The sequence below is a fragment of the Balaenoptera musculus genome, chromosome 1, assembly GCF_009873245.2.
Source record: "Balaenoptera musculus isolate JJ_BM4_2016_0621 chromosome 1, mBalMus1.pri.v3, whole genome shotgun sequence".
In the NCBI taxonomy this organism is placed as follows: Eukaryota; Metazoa; Chordata; class Mammalia; order Artiodactyla; family Balaenopteridae; genus Balaenoptera; species Balaenoptera musculus.
In genome coordinates this window covers 27386861-27411260 of record NC_045785.1, presented here as the reverse complement: position 1 = coordinate 27411260, position 24400 = coordinate 27386861, and positions in this window count along the sequence as shown.

Here is a 24400-nt window from a genome sequence, read left to right as displayed (position 1 = left end):
CCCCTTCTCCACTTGGCTTAAGGTGGGGGGGGGGGACGTCCCTCTCCTCGTTGCCGGGTGTGGTGGACGCACAGTGCGCTGACTGCCCTCTCCAATAAATTGCTCAAGCTCTCACCCTGCAATACTGCAAACTGGACCCTTTATACCTCTGACATGGATGATGAACTAACGTTCTCAGAACTGGTTTTGGCCACTCCTTCCCATTTGTAAATCCTGTATGGGTGAGAAAGTATGTCAAGTATGTCATCTGCCTCTTTTCCAGCCTGAGAGCTCAGGAAGGCAGGAGTTGTATCTATTCACAACTATTCACAACTCAGCTCCTCAAACTGCATTTGCCATTTAATTGGTGTAGCAGGCAGAATAACAGACTGCCTCCCCAAATGTCCATGTCCTAATTCTTGGAACCCATGAAAATGTTAGTTTCCATGGCAAAGAGGAATTAAAGTTGCAGATGCAATTAAGATTGCTAATTCCTTATCAGCTGACCTTGAGAAGGGGAGATTACTGGACATTGTAATTCATGTATAATTACAAGAGTCCTTATTAGTGGAAGAGGGAGACAGAAGATCAGAATCAGAGAGAGATTTGGAGATGCAGCTGGCTTTGAAGATGGAAAGAGACCATAAGCCAAGGAATAAGGATGGCCTCTAGAAGCTGGAAAAGGCAAGAAAATGGGTTCTCCCCTAGAGCCTCCAGAAAGAAACACAGCCCTGCTGACCCTTGATTTTAGCCCAGTGGGACGCATTTAGGACTTCTGATCTCTTCTGAACATCTGTAAGATAATAAATTTCCATTGTTTTAAGCCACTAACTTTGTGGTGGTTTGTTATAGCAGCAACAAGAAACTAATACAATCAGCGCTCAATACAAACTGGTTGAATTGTAAGAGTACATTGAATTGGAAGGCTGCTTTACAGATGTGGAAGGAAGGACAAAAATCTGGAGGACTATTTCTTTCAGGCCCTGGTGAGTCTGTTGAACCATTCCTGGGTGCCCCCTCTGCCCACCTCTGTAGGGACAGGTATTCAGGTCTGCCATGCTCTGAGGTACCCCCCATGGACAGTGCGAGGTTAACAATGCCAATTCCTGGTTTGAAAATTTCTCCCTTTCCAGTCTGCTTGCAGACCAATCTCTTCTGAAATTTTGTTGTTGTTTTTCAAAATTATAAATTAATATATGCACTTACTAAATGTTTTTCTTGAAATTCAAATGAGTATTATAACATGAAAATAGAAGTCCCCCCTGCCAACTCCCAGCCCGTCATTTTTGATCTTCAGAGATAAACTACTGTTAGGTCTGTGGATCTTTTCAGACTTTTCCACACATAAACCAGCATGCATTTACATATTTATTTGTGTACACACACATACATGAAGTATTTTAACACCAAATGAATCATACTGTAGACATTGTTCTACAGCTTGCTTTGTTCATGTAACAATATATATCTCGGTTCTCTTCTCCTATTGGTACATATAGATATACTTTGTTCTTTTTGAATGTTTGCATAGTGGTCCATTGTTTACCATAATTTCTATAACCACTGCCATAATGACATTTATGTCTAGCTTGGTACAAAATATAACAGATTCTTTAATAGTTAATCAAAAAATCCACAAACAGTAAAATGCTAGAGAGGGTGTGGAGAGAAGGGAACCTTCCTACACTGTTGGTGGGGATGTAAGTTGGTACAGTCACTATGGAGAACAATATGGATGTTCCTTCAAAAGCTAAAAATAGGGCTACCATATGACCCTGCAATCCCACTCCTGGGCATATATCCAGAGAAAAACATGGTCTGAAAGGATCCAGGCACCCCAATATTCATTGCAACACGGTTTACAATAGCCAAGACATGGAAGCAACCTAGATGTCCATCAACAGAGGAGTGGATAAAGAAAATGTGGTACATATATACAATGGAATATTATGCAGCCATTAAAAAAGGGAAAGAATGCCATTTGCAGCCACATGGATGGACCTAGAGATTGTCATATGAATGAAGTAAGTCAGACAGAGAAAGAGAAATATTGTTTATATGAGGAATCTAAAAAGAAATGATACAAATGAACTTATTTACAAAACAGAAACAGACTGACAGACTTAGAGAATGAATTTATGGTTACGGGGTGTGGAGGGGGGAAGGGGGATGGAGGGATAGTTAGGGAGTTTGGGATGGACATGTATACACTGCTATATTTTAAATGGATAACCAACAAGGACCTACTGAATAGCACAGGGAACTCTGCTCAATGTTATGTGGTAGCCTGGATGGGAGGGGAGTTTGTGGGAGAATGGATACATGTATATGGATGCTTTGTTGTGCACCTGAAACAATCACAACATTGTTAATTGGCTATACTCCAATATAAAATAAAAAGTTAAAAAAATAGTTAATCATTTCTTCCAAGGCCACACACTCACAGGCATTTTATGACGTTCATAGGCCCTGAGCCTATGAAACTCATTTCTGGAATTTCTACCTCACATCATACCAAACATATGTAAGTATGCCCACATTCTATATCATATACTTTTTGTTGTAAAAAATTAAGAGGATTTTTTTATGATTTTGCTTTTGAAATCATTTGGGTCTAACATTTAATTTATGGTTGACTACAATTTCTCAGCAATCATCATGCATAGTCAAGAATTCTTGCAAAGTGGGGCAATTTAACCTGCAAATAGTTTGTAAAAGTAATGACATTTTTATGAATATGAAATTTGACAATTAATGAATGTGAACTAATGCTGCACTTCACAAACATTTAAGCAAATGCCTATTAATTTTGATTATGGTGCTTTCTTTTTGTGTATTGAGGCCAATAGTCGTCTTTTTCGGACCTCATATTTTTCTTAGGGCTTTGAGGAGATCGCAATTCCTAGAGACGGTGAATAGAGCACCCAAGGGGTAAAATAGCCCTGTACCCAGTGCCCGCTGGTCGATGCCTGCACTCACTCTTGAGGTGAGTGGGTGAGAGAGTTGGGGTGTGCCTGGCCACCAAGTTCACCAGGGTACCCAAGATGAGTGTTTCACAAGGTGGTCTGAGGCAGCAGAGTGGGGCATGGAACTGGAATGGGTCATAACGAGGGACCCGAGTCACAGCTAAGGAGACAAGGGTCATAGCCCAGGGCTGGCCTTTTATAAAGGCAACAAGACTGGTCAGGAATTGGGTGCCCCCAAATTCCTTATCCACGTGTTCCAACACTGTCTATCTCTCAGGGGCTTGATTTTATTGTGGGGAACGTTTCCCTTATTTCTCTTCCTAAGGGTAGCCAAACCTTCAAGGTCTGGCAGTCTTTAACTCTGCCCCTATGCTCTACCTACAGTAAAACCAGAGCAGACGATGGCTGCTTAAACAGAGCTGATGAATGGGCAAATAAGGGGTCTCCAACAGGAGGTAAATTTCCCCATCTGCATTGCTACGTGTGAAAACGTCATACTGATCAGAGCAGTAAGTGCTCAGGAGGGAAGGGCAACATAATGACAGAGACAATTTGGCATCTCATTTGATTTCCTCACACACACACACAAAAATTAACATTTTTGAAAAGATGACTTTCTCCATGGAAATTCCTCTCCAATGTAAGCACTTGTTCGATGATGGGCTATTATAAATGCTTATGATCATGAGGATGAAATTTCTATAGTGTCAGATGCTGTTATTACTTTGAATGAAATCACTGTGAGGACAATTTCAGGTCCCACAAACAGCTCTTAGCTTTAAGAAGTCCCTGTGGATCCAAATACGATTTCCACAGCTCAGTAACATAGGCAGCCAAGAAGCAGGGGCAGAGCAACGTGGCGAGGAGGGAGGCCGAAGGCATGGGATGCCATGTGACCAAGAAACCCAAAAACAGGACAAGGAGAAGGCTTGTAACCTTTGTCTCTCGGGTTATCCCACCGGGATAGGGAAAATCTCACAGTTTCAGGCACACACGGTATTTCTGTAGTTTGGTCTTAACAGACTCTGTGGGATTCCCTGGAGGTCTCCTGCCAGGTCCATGTGTGCCCTAGATATTCTTTTTTTGGCAACCATCAATGTTCATCATCTTCCTCTCATCCACTGTAGGTCACTGTGGAAATGACTTCTGCCACCAACAGTAGCAAACATGTCCACACTTGCAAGGATGCTGAGGACATCAATATTGCAAGAGCTGCCAGGATGGCTGCCAATTCAAGATCATGGTTGATGCTGCCCAGTATCAAGGGTATCTACACTGATGTTTTCTCCTTGCGGAAGAGGATGCCTATTATACCTATTATATTTTTTTCTAAGTAAAAGAAATCTGACTTTTAGCTAGACGTATTCCCATTCAGCAGAAAGACTGTATCTCCCAGCCTTCTTGCAGCTGCATGTAACTGTGAAAGTAAGTTCTGACCAATAAGATTTAAGCAGAAATGCTGTGGGAGACTTCAGAGACTTCTCCTTATAATGACGAAAGTATGAAGGTACTTCCCTTCCCCTTCCTCCTTATTTGGCCCAGAATGCAGCTGATGTGATTGTTGGAGCTCTAGCAGCCATGTTAAATCACGAGATGGTCTTAGAATGGAAACCACAGCCTGAGGATGATGGAGTCTTGCTTCCTAAAGGCCCCAGGAGCCACCACACCAGCTTGTTTATGCCACTTTCATTTGGGGTCTTTATGTTTTTGTTTTTTAAATAAAAGCCAAGCTAATTTTCTTCATACTTATTAAATAAGTTCTTAGAAAATGCAAATCGCTATTATCTACTATAATGTATTACACCATCTTCATCGAGTTTTTTTTAAATTGAGATATAACTGACATGTAACATTGTGCTAGTTTCAAATGTACAACATAATGATTTGATATATGTATATACTGTGAAACAATAAGTTTAGTTAAAATTCATCGCTACACATAGTTACAATTTTTTTTTCTTGTGATAGGAACTTTTAAGATCTACTCTTTTAGCAACTACACAATACAGTACTGTTAGAGTCATCATGCTGTACATTACATCTCCAGGACTTATTTGTCTTGTAACTGGAAGTTTTTACCTTAAGAGGCCCTTTTCCCACCCCCGACTCCTGACTCTGGCAACCACCAATGTGTTCTCTGTATCTATGAGTTCTTGGGTTTTTAATTTTTTTTTTTAGATTCCAAATATAAGTGAGGGCATACAGTATTTGTTTTTCTCTGTCTGACTGATTTCACTAGGTCTTTATGTTATATGCAGTCAAACCTTATGCTGATACATACCACTTGCTGTAGAAACCCTGGTTCCAAAGCTTCTGGAAACCATATAGCAATAGTTCTCTGAGATTTTTCTCACTGTCCATGGAAATCCTCTTACCCTGCACCCAGACTGGAGTTCATGGCAGCTGAGTGACATTGACTAATAGATGAAGCACTCTGCTAGGGTCTCCCTCTCCTGATATCTCCCCCTGACAACCCATCACAACATGCACCTCCACCCAATCTTTCCTGGGGTGACTCATTTCTCTATAGGCTCCTCTGCCTCCCATCAAAATAGACTCTTGGGACTTCCCTGGTGGTGCAGTGGTTAAGAATCCACCTGCCAATGCAGGAGACACGGGTTCAAGCCCTGGTCCGGGAAGATCCCACATGCCACGGAGCAACTAAGCCCATGTGCCACGACTGCTGAGCCTACGCTCTAGAGCCCGCGTGCCACAACTACTGCAGCCTGTGTGCTTAGAGCCTGTGCTCTGCAACAAAGAGAAGCCACCACAGTGAGAAACCCGCGCACCACAACAAAGAGTAGCCCCCGCTCGCCGCAACTAGAGAAAGCCCACGCACAGCAACGAAGACCCAACGCTGTCAAAAAAAAAATAAATAAATAAATTTATTTAAAAAAAAATAGACTCCTGGTCAACCAGCCCCAGGCAATGCCTCAATCCCAGGATGAATACCATTCATGATAAAGTCATGACTTCTACTATGCTCTTTCCCCTGTAAAATGCATGTGATCTCTGCCTCATTCCTGACCTTCCTCTGAGATGGCTTCCTTGAAAAGACTGAGAGATGGTTAGACTTCTTGTAGGAATGCTGGTCTTCTCCAGCTGGCACAGTGAAGAGCATGACTGTGTGTGGTATTTTTCTCTGTTGTCACCAGGCAAGTTTGTCCTTGGGTTCAGACTTGTGCTCCTTGGTAGTGGCGGTGAGAGTTAGATATTTGTTCCCCAGGTAAGTTCTCCCTGCTACCCCCACCTTCATGAGAGGTGTGTAGTCCTCCACCCCACTGATGTTAAGCTTGGCCATGTGACTTGCTTTGACCAATGGAATATGGGCAGAAGTGACATTATATGAGGTCCAAGTCTTAAGACGAGATGTCTTAGGAAGTATCCCACACTCTTCTCACCCCTCAGAGAACATCCAACTTACACTAAGAACATTCTGGGCTCCAGAATGAGACACATGGAAGAAGAGTTCTCCAGCCAAACCACAGTCTGAAGCAGAGACCCCCATGGCTGACCTACAGACCTTTGGGTTTGAAAATAAGTGAGTCCCATTTTAAGTTACTAGATTTTGGGGGTGGTTTTAATGTAACATTATTTCAGTTAAAGCTAATACCTAAGAAGCCCCTCTTGTGCCTTACATCACCTCTCAAGTCCTGGGTGGAAAAATCAATCTACTGGGCATGAACTCAGACCTATGAATATGGACAGACAGGGCCCCAGCCTCTCCTCTGGGAGGCTTTAACTCTTGACGTCTCTTTTTCCTGAAAGCTAAAAGGGGTGGACTCAGAAACCTGCCTGGAAGGGCCTCTTCCATCTAATCTGTGGCCAGCTTGTTCCAAGCCCACCGCTCCCATGTTCTCTCACCAGCAGTAGATTCTTTTCAAACCACCTTCTAAAAGGGAGCCAGAGCTGTTGTCCTAGCTGTTCCTTAGAGCGTCTTAACTGACCATGTCAGCCCAATGCTTACAAGCCTTCAGTGGCTCTTTATAAGTATTTAGTGCAAGTTCCCATTTCGTAGCTGAAAGGACAAGGCCTTTCTTGATGTGGTTCCTGCCACGTCTGCCAGCTTCCCCTCCCCACCCCTCTGCCCCTGATGCTAGAGAACACCAGGAGTTCCCTAAGGCATCTTGCTGCCCCACACCAATGCGCATGCTTTCCACTGCTTGCATGCCCTCCCCCACTCCCTGGGCTGTGACTGTCAAGGTGACAGTGATATGATTGATGGGAAGAAGCCAACAGTCACAGGAAAAGGAAATGAGTTCCTTTAATTTAAAGTGAAGGATACAACTTACTACACAGAGCAGAAGATACAGCAGCAGGCCCAGTCCAAAGGGGCATTATTTAGGATCTAGTTTAACTGCAGTTACAGAGAGACCCAAATTCCTGATGCATCCTTCAAAACCCAGCTCAAGCCTCACCTCCTCAAGCCTTCCTTGGTCTTCTTTTCCACCTGCTGCTCAAAACCTGGGTTCCTAAGGGACTTACCACACTATGGCACCACTGGCCTGTCCAGGTCCAAGAGCCAGTTTGGGACCTTGGGGAGGACGGGTAACCTGTCATGAGCTTTTTTATTTCCCAGACAGCACCTGGCACATTGTAGGTACTCAATGCCTACTTGATGGGCAACTGGGATTCTTGGGTTGGGGTTGGGAAAGGTAGTAGCACACCTGGTTGATACATGCTACCTGGGTGACAGGGCCTTGCCGTGGACTTGGAAGTGTGTCCTCAAAGCTGCCTTCCTGCCTCTGGGCTTGTGTCCAACACAATTCTCTACAGCACAGAGCTGGCGGTGTCACTCCACTTTTTAAAACCTTCCAAGAGCCTCCATTGCTCTGAGGTTGAAGTCTAAGCCCTTCCAAATGGCCTCCAAAGGAAGAAGGTTGCCATATTTAGCAAATAAAAATATAGGACTCCCAGTAAAATTTGAATTTCAGGTAAACAACAAACACTTTGTTAGTGTAAGTATGTCCTGTGTAATATTTGAGACATGCTTACACTAAAACCAAACTTCTTATTTATCTGAAATTCATACCGGGTGTCCTGAATTTTATCTGGCTGCCCTGTTTACAAAGCCCTCTACCGCGGGCCCTGTCTTCTTCTGCAGCCTCCGCTCTCAGTAAGCCTCTGCCCCAGGCCCCTTCAGTCCCTCCCTTTCTTCTTCTGTACTTGCTCCTGTGAAGATTAAATGAATTGACACACATAAGTTGCTTCGAACAGTCTCTGTTCTAAGGGACTGACGTGACCCATGGAAGGACACGTTGAAGTTTCAATGTTATTACCCACCCTGTTGGGCATACCAGCCTCACGGCACCCTCACTGTCCCACTTTGCTAGGCTAATTCTTACCCATCCTAGAGCAAGGTGGTGACCTTGAGAAGTCTTTTCCAACCACCCCTCAGATGAGATGCTTGGGATATATGCTCCCAAGCACCCTGCACTTACTGTATTATAGCTCTTATCACCCTTTGTCATGATCTCTTAGTTGTCTGTTTCCCTACCAGACTGTAACATCTAGAGAGAAAGGGGTCATGTCTGCCTTGTTCACCTCTTTTCCTTCTGTGCCCAGCACAGTGCCTGGAATCAGAGGTGTCACTCAATACATCCTGAATGAATAAACAGCACCCTGAGGCCCCTATATTACTCAGGAGCTGGTTTCCTAGATACTTTGATCTCTTTGTGGTCAAGGTCAAGAGAGTATTTTTTTTTTAATAAATTTATTTTTATTTATTTATTTATTTATGGCTGCATTGGGTCTTCGTTGCTGCACACGGGCTTTTCTCTAGTTGCAGCGAGCTGGAGCTACTCTTCGTTGTGGTGCGCGGGCTTCGCATTGTGGTGGCTTCTCTTGTTGCGGAGCACAGGCTCTAGGTGCGTGGGCTTCAGTAGTTGTGGCACGCGGGCTCAGTAGCTGTGGCTCGCGGGCTCTAGAGTGCAGGCTCGGTAGTTGTGACACACGGTCTCTGTTGCTCTGCGTCATGTGGGATCTTCCTGGACCAAGGCTCGAACCCGTGTCCCCTGCATTGGCAGGCAGATTCTTAACCACTGCGCCACCAGGGAAGCCCCAAGAGAGGTTGTAATGCTGTCTAGTTGCGGGTCCCCATTCCACTTGGGGTGCTCACTGCCAGTGCTGGTAGAGAGGAGGCAGAATAACAGAGTTCCCACTTCAGTTCTGCGTTCCTGCCTGCGAACCATATTTGCAAGTTACTTCTCTGCCCTGGATCCAGTGTCCTCATCTGAGATGTGAGGCCAGTAAAATCTGCCTGGATGGGATTGGGAGCAGAATTAACTCTGGTGATGTAGTGAGAGGCCCCAGGGCACAGCGGGCATACCGCAAATGCTGGTTTTCTCCTCTCCCCTCCTCGAAGGCTCCCAGGGCTTCTTTCCTTCAGAACAAATAAAAAGTTTGGTAGCACGAGACCAATACCTAGTCAGTTGGCATAAAGCAATGTATTTTGGTTTCAGATCAGAACCAGGACACCCCACACTTTAAAGATGAGAGGGGAAAAATATGGAAGTAAGAGAGAGGTCACGTCCACGGACTTGAGAGAGAGAAAAAAGGGGCTGGAAGCAGCAGATCAATCATCCAGGTGAAAACTTAAAAGACGATTGATTTTCCTCCTTGATGTCCACGTTTCAAGGGCCTTGTTGGATTCCTCCTGGGAAATCAACTTTGAGGCTTGTCTGCCGCAGAAAGTCATTTCCTCTGAGCTCTTGTTTCCAGTGGCTCCCCGGGCTCTGGGCAGGGAGCAAACACCATCGTCCTTGGAGATGAGCACCCTGACCTTGGGGCCAGCCGTTGCTCTTTCCTCATAGCCGAGATGGTGTCCAGGGTGCTGAGCCTGGAGTGGCTGCATCTGGTCTCATCCAGTTGCCCTGGCCGTGTGGCCTTGGGCGAGTTCATTCACCTGTCTGACAATTGCCAGACATTATCCAGGAGACATGAGAGAGGGGTTCTTGAAGATCAGGGGTAAATGGACAGGATGGGGGTGAGCCTGATGATAAGAGTACAAGTCCTTGGAACACGGAGTCAGAATGGGAGAGCCAGTGTTTCCAAGGGCGGAGTTCAAGGAGCAAGCAGGGTAAGAGGGGTGGAGGCAGGTATAGAGTGAGAAAGGCGTGGAACCAGGTGAAGACATCCATGTTGGCTGGGAGCCTGGGAGGGCACGTGGAAGAGGGTCTGGGATGCCCAAGACCCAAATATATCTGCGCCTGATCAAACTGGGCAAATCTGGTTTAAAAGACCGGGGTCAAAGTTGACTGCTGTGACTCTAATCCCGCAAGGATGGCATGAGGATTACATGGGGTAATGGATGAAAAGCCCTGTCACAGAGGGCTTGATAAATGGGCTGAGTCAGAAGAATATGAATCAGGCAAAGGACAAAAAAATCAAATTGAAATGTCTCTCTCCTGCCTCAATGACCTTGGCCCTCAGCTGGACACCTGGGCCCTCAGCTGGACACCTGGGTCCTCAGCTGGACTCCTGGCCGCCTCAGGGCTCCCACAACAAGTGTGGCCAAAGTTGATCTGCCCCAGGCAGCAACACAAGCAAAAGCCTTACCCATCCGCAGCCCCTTCAGCAGATGCTCTTTCTCTGGTTTCCTAAGGGAGCTAAGGCCCATGGACCAAATCTGGCCCAATGTTTATTTTTATCAATAAAGTTTTATCGGGGCAGAGCCATGCTCGTTCATTGACGTACGGTCTGTGGCTGCTTTCATGACAAAACAGCAGCGTTGAGTCATTGCAGCAAAGACCGTATGGCCCACAAAGCCGAAAGTATTTACTATTTGGCCCTTCACAGAAAATGTTTACCAGTCCCTGGATTAGATGCATAAATATTTATGGGTGAAACCAGACTTGAGTCTTCCTTTATGGCTCAGGTAACACCATCTTTTCCCAGAAGACTTCAGGAGACTGTAGCCTGGACTTTGTTGTTCAAATCAGAGGAATAAGGAAAGAAGGAGAATTTCAGGGCTGGAAAGAGGGAATGGTAGAGGAGGTAGAAGGATGGATGCTGGTCTGACAGAGACTTTCTGGCCTGCTCCCCAAGTGAGGAACATCTGGGAAAATAGGCAAATGGAACACACAGGTTAAGAGCGGGCTGACCCCAGTTCAGTTCAGTTCAGTTCTGCCTCCTCCTTGCTGTGTGACCCTGGGCAAGTTACTTAACCTCTTGGAGGCTCCATTTCATTTCCCATAAAAGAGTAAAGAGCAAGAATAATAATTCTCATGGGGAAAAATCTAGAGAGGTCGCACTCATAAAGTATTTATCATGGAGCCTGGTATACGGGAAGGATTTATAAAATATCATTATTCTCATTACTATAAACAAGACTCAGGATGGAGAGAGTGACCTATGTCCCCTTCATTCCCAAGTTCCCAGAAGGAAACAATTTTTACGTGTTGGAAACATAATAAAAATTGTCCTGGGTACAGGAAACCTGCTGCACAAATGACAAAGCAGAGATCATCATTCTATAGATTCTGCAATAGTGTAAATATTAGAAACTGTCCACCATATGCCAAAATAAAAGTTACTTCCACTTCTTTGGTGTCACTTCTCCCACCCCATTAAAAAAACTGACCTGTGAAAATTATCCAACCAAGTTCTGCCATCTTTCCCATGAGCACCAAGAGAGCTCCTTCAACTTCTCCTCCAGCCTCCATTCCAGCTCCAGGTGGAAGGCAAAGTTTTGTCCAGCCCACCCCGTTTGTACCAGAGTCTGACTGCTGTTGAGAGTTCTTCCCAGGCCTGTTTCCTTTCCCCCGACACAGGCTTCATTCTCTGGGGTGGAGGCAGATTCCAGGGCCTCTGAGTATGAGTGGAGGATGCTGGGCCTCTGGGAGGACTAGTCTGGGGTCATCCTCTCTCTCTTACTCCCCAGTGGTGTGTTGGCTAAACAACTCTCTGGGGAAAGGGAGAACTCTGATTAGTAGCATTTGCTGATTTCTGTGGTGTAAATACTCCCAGCATAGCCAATTTCAAGCTCCCAATGGCTTGCAAAATCCCTGAGCCAGTATGAACCAGCTCCAGTTTACCAGTGCCTCCATCCTACATGCCATACCTATCCTACCTATCCTTGTTTCCCAGATACCCTTTTGGAGGGCAACCCTTGGCTCTGCCTCTGGGGGACTCCCTCCTGGGCCTAGAGCCCCCAGTGAGTTCTCCCAAAGGGTCTGACCCCATTAGAGAGTATGAGTTCATCCAGGCTCTGCCCCTTACAGCACCTCTGCGCCTGAATCTGCAGGTTCACACTCTTCCTTACACCAGAATTAGCCTTCTCTGTGACCCACTAGGGGACATACCAGCTCACGAGCCAATCCCTTTCTTAAAGGCTCACCTGCCCCTCCCCATCTTTTTTTAAAGATTGATTGATTGATTGATTGCTATGTTGGATCTTCGTTTCTGTGCGAGGGCTTTCTCTATTTGCGGCGAGCAGGGGCCACTCTTCATCGCGGTGCGCGGGCCTCTCACTGTCACGGCCTTTCTTGTTGCGGAGCACAGCCTCCAGACGCGCAGGCTCAGTAGTTGTGGCTCACGGGCCTAGTTGCTCACGGGCCTAGTTGCTCCGCGGCATGTGGGATCTTCCCAGACCAGGGCTCGAACCCGTGTCCCCTGCACTAGCAGGCAGATTCTCAACCACTGCGCCATCAGGGAAGCCCCCCTCCCCATCTTTGACCCCACTCCGTCATGACCTTCATTCAGACTTCACCATTTACCCCTAGACCTGGCTGCAGCCTTATCACTGGTCTCCCCAGCCCCAGACATTCTCTCTCCAGTCCATTCTCCACAGAGCCACCCGAGCAATTTTTCTAAAACATAAATAAAATTTTATTTCCCTCCTGCTTAAAAAAAACAAAAAGAACAAAAGAGTGTTCCTATTACCTATAGGGTAAAGCACGAATGCTTTTTGTTGTTAGTGTGGGATTTCTGATTTGTTTTGTTTGGGGATCATATTTGGATCTCAGGTACACCTTGTTCTGTAGCACGCTAATGTCATGATCTTTACAAGACCCCTCTGATTTCATTTATTTATGTGTAATCTCCTTTCTCACTACTTCTCTTATTATAGACAACCACGCAAATGTATCTTATATATATTCTTCAATTTGTATGTATCTTTGGAAAGTAAGGATTGTTTTAATCTCCATTAAACAGATCTCTGCTCAAGATGTGCCATGTTCCTTATCTCTTTACTCAGCACTGTGTTAACTCTTGTCCACTCTGTTGTGTGTGTGTCTGGTTCCATTGCTTCCACTGCTTTGCAAGAACAGCTGGATTACCTCTGACTCCCTCCCCACACATCATGCCACTATGAGTATTCCTGGCATATCCACTGTGGACTGCTGTGAGAATTGCTCTGCAGAACTGTGGAGTCATGGGGCATGTGTTTCCTCAGTTGACTAATTCCCACCGCGTTGCTCTCCAGTATAGCTGTACAATCCATATCCCAGCATCACCACCTCTCCAACCCCATCTCCTGCCGCCCCCCTCCCATCCTAAATTCTCGCCACCTGATAGACGCACTAATGCACTGAAAGTGAATGTTTTTGGAGACCAACCCCCTAGTTTTACAGATTAGGACACTCGGATCCAGAGAGGGGACATTAATGACTAAAGTTCACATAGCATAGAATGGCTTAACTAGGAGAGCCTGAGTCTCTTGATGATTCAAGACAATTTCACTTCACTCCAAGGTCAAAATTTTCACCCATTTTTCAGGAGGGGGAAAGGGAGTTCCAGAATTATGAAGTCACAAACTCAAGGTTACATGGAAAGTTAGAAGAAGAGGGAAAAATCATGGTTCTTTTGTTTGTGAAATCCTACTTACAGAATAAGCAAGAGCTCCAGGGGGTTGTACTGGGCTCACTCCAAATCATGCAAAGCAGTGATAGCAGGGGCTCAGATGGCCCACCCCACCGTGTTCACCTGTCATCTGGCACCAGCCTCTGAGGCCTGGGTGATCGAATGGGTCTTTTATCAGCCCGATCTTCCTGAGGCTTCAGCTAGGGACAGTGCATTTAGAGTGAAGTTTGTTTCCATGTAATTGTCAATTATTCCAATGGATCAAAGCTGGTTTGGAAAACCCGAGGCTAAATTTAAAAGTCAGTTTAAGCTTATGAAATTGTTTGGGGAAAATAATAATGTAAAGAAGCAGGCCCTTTAATACATTTTAAATGAATTCATTTCATTTTTCATGGGGTTTTAATCTGCTGTCCCCCCTCCACCTTCAGGGCATCATTCCTAAACTGAGAAAAGGTTCGGGAGGGAGAGGATGGAGTGGAGAACAAAGTAATGCTGCGTCTGGCTTCCCCAGGGTTCTTCTTCAGTCAGAGCAGTCCACAGGTGTCCCTAGAGAGTGGTTCCCACACTGAGTGTGGAAGGAAACTCCCCATCTGGACCCGGGGTCACTGAGTGCCCATGGTCCGCAAGTCCAGACTGTATCACTTTCCAGCTTCTGCAGCAAGAACCAGGAATTTCCAGCTTCTGCAGCAAGAACCAGGAAAACGGTCTCCTTTAGTGCCTGTTCTTTATGCAAGAACAGCTCCATCCTGCCTCCACTCTCTGCCTCCCCTTGGTTCCCCAAATCCACGCACAAGTTACAGGCAATTTAACAGGTAGATCTAATCTCACCAAGATTTCAAAGCCACCCAGTCAATGCATCATAACTCTGCTTTTCTCTCCTGTACTCGTCCTCCTCTTCCTCGTCCTCCTCCCAAGCTGCTTCACAGCAGAGACCTGCCAGAGGGATCAGAGGCTCTCCTCCATTTGGCTTTGGCACCTTCCACTGGAACTCAGGATGGAAGAATGCAAAGTCTTCAGCATTTCTGATACAATGTAGAGAATGGCTAAGAGCATGGGCCCTGGAGGCAGGCAGCCTGGATTTTATGCTAACTGTGTGGACTTGAAAGTTACTTAACGTCTCTGTGCCTAGGCTCCTTGGGATAGCAAAATGGGAGTACTGATGTCAACCTACCTATTACAGGACCTACTTCATAGGCTTGTGTGTGAGATTTAAATGTGTTAATACCTTGTTACTATGCTAAGAACAATGCCTGGCTTACAGTAAGTGCAGTGTAAGTGTTTGCCAGAATGAGGATGATTGATGACGGTGATGATGGTGACGTGAGCAGCTTCAGGAAGGGAAGAGAGATGGAAATTGGTTGAATTGATTATTTCTGGATCATCTTTCCTTCATTGTCCTTGGAGCTGAGATTCTACGTATATGCAAAGGAGCCTCCAGGAAACCAGGACTAAGTTGACTGGAATGAAATCATTCCCCCGATTGAGGTCAGTGACAGGAGAAAGTTCTGGACATCCAGGAGGGTGGGGCTCACCAGCAGATGATTACTGATACAAGGTTGTTGCCAAGATGGCTGGGCTTTTATCTTCTTAGGAAAGAGAATGAGCATCCTGCCACATGAGGTGTTCTAGTTTCTTGTTATTCAAAGAGTGGTCCAAGGATAAACAGCATGAGCTTCTCCCTGATATTTATCAGATACGCAGAATCCCAGGTTTGTCCCAAATATACTCAGTCAGAATCTGCATTTTAATAAGATTCCCCAGGTGATTTCTATGCATATTACATTTTGAAAAGCACTCTTGCTGTCCAAATGCCAGGGAGTGGATTCAGTGGCCCTCCTCTGAGGTCCCACTGGACTGACTGTACATGCCATGCAGGCAGGGACTGTGTCTGTTTTATTCTCCACTGTATCCTTAGCATTTGGCATCGTGCCTACCACATAGCGAGCATTTGTAAATATTTGGCAGAGAGATGCGTGAATGAGTAACTGAATAAGTGAACGAGCGAATGGAGGACTGCTGGGTTCAGGCTCTGTTGCCTTGTTTGGGGTCCTCAGTGAATAGGGCTGGGATATCCCAGCAGGAGACAAATGCCTGAACCAGACAGATGTTTCCGCAGCACCTAAGTTACTGCCCCGATTGAGCGAGATTGGCTTGAGGGACTTAAAGACTTTCCGTTTCATGTAGCTGGGTAGAGCTGGGGCCTGCAGGGCCTGACCTTGTGTCTATCACATTTCCCTGCTCTCAGCCTCGAGTGTCCCTGACAAAGAAGGAAATCAGGTCAGTCTGACATGAATTGTTCTTATTCATGTGTGCTTGTGCAGCCCGACAGCGCGCCTGAGTCCTCACCTGGGCACTCAGCATCCAGCCCCTACAGACCCTGGAGGTGCTATCCTGGGTGCAGACGATGCCTTAAGAAACACACCCTCTCCAACGCTTTGAAAATATAAATGGCGTTTGCCTGTTTCCAGACTTGCAGCCTCTACCAGACCAGCACGACTCCTCAAAGATCAACAAATCGTTGTTGGGCAATTGCCTTTGCGAGTGTTTTTAAATACCCTAGCACGTCATTCGTCTGGGCCAAGAGGCAAGGGACAAACATAGTAACTCGGTGTTTGATTGTAGTGACCTCTTCCTCCTCTTTTGGATGTCTTTTATCCCTACTAATATTTGCTCTAACCTTTACAAGTCTAAAGATTATGCTAAAGATCTGTCCAAAGGACTGGGGGCCGTGTGTGATAGCCCCAAGGCTTTTGAAGATCTGTGGGCAGCTCAGAGAGAACCCCGCTGTTGAGGGCTCTCTTTATCTCATTTCCTGCCAGCCCCTTCTTCTGTGATTACTCAACTATAGGATAATCTTTAAGAACGGCGGCAGAGAGGAATGTGCTCAAGGTTTGATGTCAAAGAGACCAGGGTGTGGATCGCAGCCAGTGAGGGGGATGGGGAGAGCTCTGGGAACAAGGGGGTAGCAGCTCCCTGGGCACGAGGGCATCCAGGTCCCCGCACAGCCCTCCTCTTACCTGTCCCCCCTTCCCTTTTCCTCTCCCCTGCACTGCCTCGAAGCAAAACATTCCTGCTCCCCCTTTGCCTTGTGAGCTGGTTAAGTGTGGCAGGCACGGTGGTTGCCTACCCCCCAATATCCAGTCCCACCTCAGGCTTCCCCCTTTCCCAGTGGAGCCCTATTTTGTTGGGTATCCACTTTTCTCCTCTTGCCCTGAGTCTTGGGAGGAGCGGACACAGCCTTGGTGGTGCTTCCTGGTGAGTCTAAACCATTCTTGGTTATTCCTATTCGCACCACTGGTGAGTAGACATCAATTCTGGACGGTACATTGTGCGGAAAGCCTGCAGAGGAGCTTCTGGGAGGGAGGTACTTGCTCTTGAAAGTAGACCCTCGGGAAAGACGGTATTGCCTTTTTCTCAATGTCAGCAGGTCTAGACGTGTTGCCTGGAAATGGCTACAGCTATGGGAAGAACGAGACTTAAGACAAAGCCAAGATACTTCTGGCGGCAGAGAGAAAATATAAAAGAAACCTGGGTCCTTAATGACATCTGTGGGCCACTGAATTAATCAACCCGGGAGCTGCCCTACCTCTGTACTGGTTGGAACATGAGCTAATAAATCTTCCCATTGTCTGGAGTTGTTGAGTTGCGTTTGCTGCAGCCAGAAGTGAAAAAGCAAAATGCGTGATTAGATGTAGATGTCTCAGGAGGAGCTGTGGTGCTCCTGTCTCCTTTGTGGTGATTGATCTGAAGAGGAATCTGGGCCTCAGTGGCCAGCTCTATGCCTCCTGTAAACACACACACCCACATGCTTCATGACACTCACACAGACATACGTGCCAACATCAGCCAAGAAATGGAAGCAATTACGTGAATATTCTTAAGAGAAGAATCTATTTATGCTTAAAGCCTAAAGAACAAGGGCCTAGATTTGTTCAGATCAGGGAAATGCAGCACGACCAGGTGGGATTGGGTGAGAACAAGCCAATTAAGTTGTGGCATTTATTAGTATCTTGTCCCTGAGCTTAGGGCCTAATTGGTGCAAGTTTTCTAGGAGAGGACTTCGGCAACCATAATTCTGCTGCTAAAACTGAAACTCGTAATTTTGATGCTAAATGGTCCTTCTCCTGTTCAGAGCTCATTATGTAATTCAAGAGATACACAATATCTGATGTATAAAGTTCTTCTGAGGAAGACGGTGCCAAGCCTGTTCAGTTGAGCCCTGCCCATGCCAGCTTGCTGTGGCCCCAGGAGTCACCCTTGTACCCACCCATCGTCTTCAACCAAGCAGAAGCTTGGGTCTTGCACCTGTCTCAGGAGATAGAGATTTGCATACAAGAAGTTAATCGTCCCGGAGTGGGGCATGGGGCTGTGGGGAGGGGGGGTTCTCAGGAGCACCCGGAAGGGAACGAATGAGAGAGACAGGGTTGGGCAGAGGGAGAGGTTGAGCTGAGATGTAGTAGTTTTGACAGCTCTTAGCAGATCCCACAGGGAGCTCTGGAACTGGGGTGGCCCTTCAGAGCTGCCCTGAATTAAGGTAAGGGGGCTGGGCCTTTGACCCTACTCATAGACTAAGGATGTATGCTGCATATAACCTTGGGCAAGGCAGCACCCTTTGAAGGAAGGAGGGTAACTCCCAGGGAGGTAACTGGGGGGCTGTCAGCAGCCAACATTCTTGACCACTTCAGTAGTAAGTGCCTTAGTCCTGCAGGAGGGCTGTAGGTGGCACACTACAGCATCCACTACACATCTGATGTGGATATTGGAAAGTGCTGAGCAGAAATGCTCTCTTACTCTCCCTCTATTTCCAATACCTCCCCAAATGCACATTGTAGGCATTTTGTAAATATTGCTGGATAAATGATGATGGACATGCAGGACCAACCGAGGCAAAGATGAAAGCATCATGCTTCATTATCTCTCTTAAACTACTTCCCCATTCACAGAAATCACTGCTACCTCCAAAGCTGTCAGATATGGTTTAAATTGCATAGATCTGTTTCAAATAAGGGAAGAAAGGATGCCATGGGGCTGGGAGGGTTTGTTAACTACTTGGGAAAAAAAGAGTTAAAGCATTACTGCATAGCATACAACAAAATAAAATTCAGGTGGTTAAAGAGTTAAATCTAAAGGCATTAAAACCATAAAAGAGTTAGAGGAACATTCTAGAGGAATGTTTATATAAACTTGGGGCTGGTTAGGCCTTTCTAAGTATCACTAAGCATTCAAGCATTTCTAAGCAAAAACAATAAAGAAAAAGATTGATGAATTTGATTACTTAAAAAGAAAATCGTCACTGTGTCCAAAAAAACCCACCATAAGCAAAATTAAAAGGCAAATGACACACTGAGGGAAATATAATAAACATGTATTACAGACAAAAGGCTGATGTATTTGAAGAGCTTTCAGAAGTCAAAAAGGAAAAGATAAACACCCCCATAAAAATGGGCAATTGACATAAGTAGGCAATTCACTAAAGAAAAATTACAAATAGACAATAAACATATGAGAAAACGTTCAGCCTCACTGGAAACAAAAGATATGCAAATTAAATCAACAATGAGTCTGGGAATTGGGCATTCTTGTACCCTGCCGGAGGGAGTGCAAGTTGGTATAACCTTTTTAGAGGGCAATTTGGCGATATTTATCAAAAGTCTTAAAAACGTGCATACAGATCTTTGACTCAACAGTTTTATTTCTAGGAATTTATCTAAATGATCGAAGCAAATACACCTGCAACTATTTATATGTAGATAAATATATTCTATAAAGAATTATTTATATTGATGAAACCGGGAAATAATCTGCATATCCATAGGCAGTTGGTTAAATTATGGAATATCCATACTATGGGATGCTATGCAACCATTAAAACGAAGTGATAGAAGAATATTTGCTGACATGTTTGTAATGTGTCGCTAAGTGAAAAAAGCAGGCTACAGAACAATATAGATAACACCATAAATGTGTGTGTGTGTGTTTGTGTGTGTACCTAGAAACATTTATTTTCCAAATATTTAGTTTTCATTTGGCGGTAAATTACTGGTCTTTATTTCCCTTGTGTTTTTCTGTGTGCTGTCCAAATTTTCTGAATTAGCAAAGAACTACTTTCGTATTTAGAAAATAAAATGTCACAAACAAAATAATTGAATTTGGTAGAATTAGCAAGAATAATGTAATTGATAATATTAGGAGTATCAGGAATGGACCCCTCACTCCAATCTGGGTCAGACTCAGACCTGTCTCACTTTTGAAATTGAGGACTGACAGCCAGAGCGAAGCTCACCTGAGTTCCACAGAAGACACCCAGTGTGAAGGGATCGGTGGTATAAGACCAGCTGCGGTTTGATTGCAGGGATGATTCCTAAGCATCTCTGTGACCAGAACAGGCTTGGTGATGAGTTGAATGAAGATATCAATGAATGCCATAATTAGTAAACCTGCCTTCTACCCCTTCCCTCTCATGAGAAGTTCACTACATGTGAAAAGGAGAGCCCCATTCCTTGCTCCTGCAGGAGCCAGCAGGATGCTCTTGTCACCAAGATACCCTGATTCTGAGCAGAGGTTGTGGTCCTATGGAGGCCACCTTCCACCTCGGTTCTCTTCCCCATGCCTGTCCCCTCCATCCCACTCTTGCCTGATTCTCTCTCCAGGGACTTTCTGTCTGTCTCACTACAGAGACAGTGGGCTGCTCTACACAAGGACATTTTGTATTAACCTTGGACCCCAGGTACAGCTGTTTGAAACTCCCAAGGGCCCCCAGTACAGATTGTACTGACTCAGCTTTACTACTGGAATAGATGGTGAAACTGGAGCTAAGCTTGGGTGCGTGGGCGGCGGGGGGTGGGGTGGGGGGATGGATGGGTGGATGAGTAGATGGATGGATGGATATTAGGTCTGTCTTAGATAAAAACAGGAAGTAGAAAAGGTAGAAATTGGGAAGTAGGGCAAGCTGGAAGTGACTAGAAACACTGACAAGTGAGAACAGAGGTGTTCTCCGTTCATTCTCACCTCCCCCGATGTGCATGCGTCAGCCCTCCCCTTTCTTCAGGAGTGAGTGACCCCACACCCTCAACACACAGCCCTGGGAGCTCTCACGGCCCTCGTTAGTATCCACAAAGAAGCTACCACTGTGTGTCATAACTGTCTACTTGCTTGTCTGCCTCCCCTTCTAGACAATGAATCCTCTGAAGGCAGTGATTTTGCTTCAGTCAGTTCCCTTTGAGTTGCAGGTTAGAGAAAGCCCAATCCAAACTGGATTGAGCACAAGGGAATTTATGTCTCATAACTGTTAAGAACCAGGGCATAGGACTGGTTTCAGGTGTAGTTTGGTTCAGGGGTTCAGGCAATTTCACCATAGAAGACCTGATTTCTCTCTCCATCTCTGTGCTTTTTTCTTCCAGGTTGGTTCCATTCTCAAATAGACATTTCCCTTGTGGTCGCAAGAGGGCTGCAGCAGCTCCAGCAATCACATCCTCTCTGCTTCAAGCTCAGATGAGAAAACATCCTAGAATCCCCCCAGAAGTCTTATTTCACCCTCAGGTTCTGATGGGGCCTTGTGCTCTTCCCTGATCCAATCGCCATGGCCAAGCGAAGGCAGAGCATTCTCACTGGCTTAAGTTTAGACTAGGAAAGAGGTGGCTGTCCAGAGAGAAGCTGGGTATCTTACAAGAAGGGTGAGGATGCTGATTTGCACAGTGCTGATTGGCACTGCTCATGGCAGTGCCAGGTCCCACCGCCTGACATGTAATCAGTATCAATACATGCTACTTCCATGACCCCATCCCAACAGAGAACACAGTGTGAGCTTGTCACGGAAGCCCTCCAAAACTTCACTAGCCCAGCAGGGGCTCTGTGCCCGTGAGCCCCATCCATCAGCCACGCCCCTGCATTTCCTGTGCCTCCTTCAGCAGCAGGGGCTCTGTGCCCGTGAGCCCCATCCATCAGCCACGCCCTGCATTTCCTGTGCCTCCTTCAGCAGCAGGGGCTCTGTGCCCGTGAGCCCCATCCATCAGCCACGCCCTGCATTTCCTGTGCCTCCTTCAGCAGCAGGGGCTCTGTGCCCGTGAGCCCCATCCATCAGCCACGCCCTGCATTTCCTGTGCCTCCTTCAGCTTGTTATGCCTCAGCCACAGGCAGCTGTCAGCAGGTCAGCCCACCTCTCCTCATTGCAGAGCACTGGGCCGGAAATGTTGGAAATTGATGCAAACCTAGAAAAATGCGATTTGGGTTTTTCCCTCTTCTTCCCAGCATGCATTTTGCTCAGCCAGAAATAGTGGCCACCGACACGACTGCCTAGATCTGTGCAATAATAACGATCCCACTAGCAACCATAACAGTCACCGTTGTTACCATTTCCACTTTAAGGGTCTACAGTGCACCAAGCCCTTTAAACATATCACTGCATGTCTATACAGTAGCTTTGCAAGATAGTGTAATTGAGGCCACCACAGTCTTTGCCCATCTCTAGGTACAAATGGGATCACTTTGCTAATAGCTACTCGGATTTCAGACTTGTTGCCTCCATGTGCTGGGGCATAATCTCCCGCCCCCTACAAATATTTCTGTGGGTTCCCATCTAATATGGGCTCATAGGCTCTGCCAAGCTCCATGGTCTCCGTGCTGCTGCTTACCTGTACCCAGGTCCTTGTCACTGAGCCACCAGGCACTGTGTTTCCTGCCACTGCATGGTGGCAAATTTGGGAAAGATGCCTCTCTCCTCCCCTCCACTCTATGCCTCGTGCTGTTAGTGGGGCCCTAGAGCAGATCTGTTTGTGCCCTGATACACAACACAATTACTGAAATGGCTCCATCAGCACCCCACTCCCCATCACACAACCTTGACCACTGGACGCTGGTGTGAGACCAGTGGGGACTAAGCTGGGAGACAAGTACAAGTGATAGAGACCATGCTGAGCTCAAGAATCACACCTCCCTGCCCTGCCTTCCTTTTTCTCTTTCTCCTTCTTCCCCTCTCTACCTCACGAACTCAACCGAAGACGGTTTTATTGGGTCGAATCCTGTATGTCTCTCCTTTCTCAGGAGGGTTTCTCCTAACTGGCTGAGAGTACGCATTCAGTAACTGTATGTTGAATGGTTGGTTGGTTGAATGGATAAAATACTGCATCAGTTCTCATGCCAGATAGTTTCTGGTGAGCCCACTTCACATATATCTGGATTTCATTTAGACTCAAGCTGCCATCCTTGTTAGTTAGACTGGTATGATTCTCCTCCATTTTACGGATTAAAAAACTGAGGCCCAGAGAAGTTAAATCACTGTTCAAAGTCACACAGCTAACAAATGGCAGAGCTGGGATTCAAACCCAGGCCTAACTGATGCTCAAGTCCTTTCCTCTTTCCACTCCACTCTCTACACAGAAAGACATGGGATCTGTGGTTAAAGAGGTGCATGACTCTACCTTGTGCAGGAGCTACATCCCTGGGTGCCGCCTGTGGGGTAGGGCCTCCCGGATAATGCTGGCACTGCCTGCTTCTCCATCGCACTCCTAGATGTAACCAATCCAGGCTAAAGGTCCCACCCCAGCAGCTGGTTTGCCTGCCTGTCCTGGGGAAAAGGATGGCAGCTCCGTCAGCTGAGCCTGATTCTTCCTGCTCGTCAGCCACTCGCGCAGTTGCATCTCAGAGGCCAACTCTGTTCTGTGAGGCCTCCTGACCCCACTGGCTACCACATCCTTTCCCAACTCCCTCTGGCTCAGAGGAGCAGCAGTCCTGAGCAATGTCTCCAGAGCTTCTGGAGAAGATGGGTCAGCCCTTTGGGGTCAGTTCCACTAGTGCAGCCGGAAACCTTTGGGGTCAGAGGTTCCCATCCCACTAGCAAAAGAGAGTCATGCCTGCCACATGGGCTGAGATAGGTTTCATAGATCTCAAGCCACAGTCCCCTTGTCCTGGGCATGTGCTCTGCCCCACTGACAGGCTTCTGACCCAGCCCCTGGTTTTCCCTTCCACCTCTTAACTCTCTCATCAAAGCAGCTTTGTTGGCTGGGGCCTTGTCTCCCATCCACTAAGATTCCTCCATGACTCTCTCCAGATGGGCCTTGATCCCTGTGCTTTTAGCCTGTGATTTTAGCCTACAGGCTCCTATAGTGTATTCTCAGCCTGAGATGACCAGTGCCTTTTTCCTGCTTCTGGGGCCAACACTTTCGGTATTGATTTTCACCCAGAAAATCACAGGTTGAGCTTTGGAGTTTGGACTGCTGGTCCCTCTCTCAAGCCTGAGTAGTCTTGGCCTTAAATCACTGCCTGGCAGAGTCCTCATCTGGACTTTTAAGTGGACAGAGCTGAAAACCGTGGAATTGATTTCCAGTGGGATAGTTTGGAGATGTCCTGTTACAATGGCATAGGTGGGGCTTCTGTAAACCTACAGATGCAGTTCTGTAGACTGGTGCCAGAAAATGCACAGTCGTCATACCAGACTAGCATCTGGCCTCTGCCCTGCAAGAATCAGCAAACGAGAATTGGAGATTAGTTTCACGAGATTGTATGCATATGTGTGTGCCTGTGTGCATTTTAATAGAGGCATTTCTATCACTTTTATTAATTATAGCAAACATTTACTCAAATTTATTGGGTGCCAGGCACTGTGGTAAGCACTGATGCATTTGCATATATTAACTGTTTTAATCCTTATCACTATA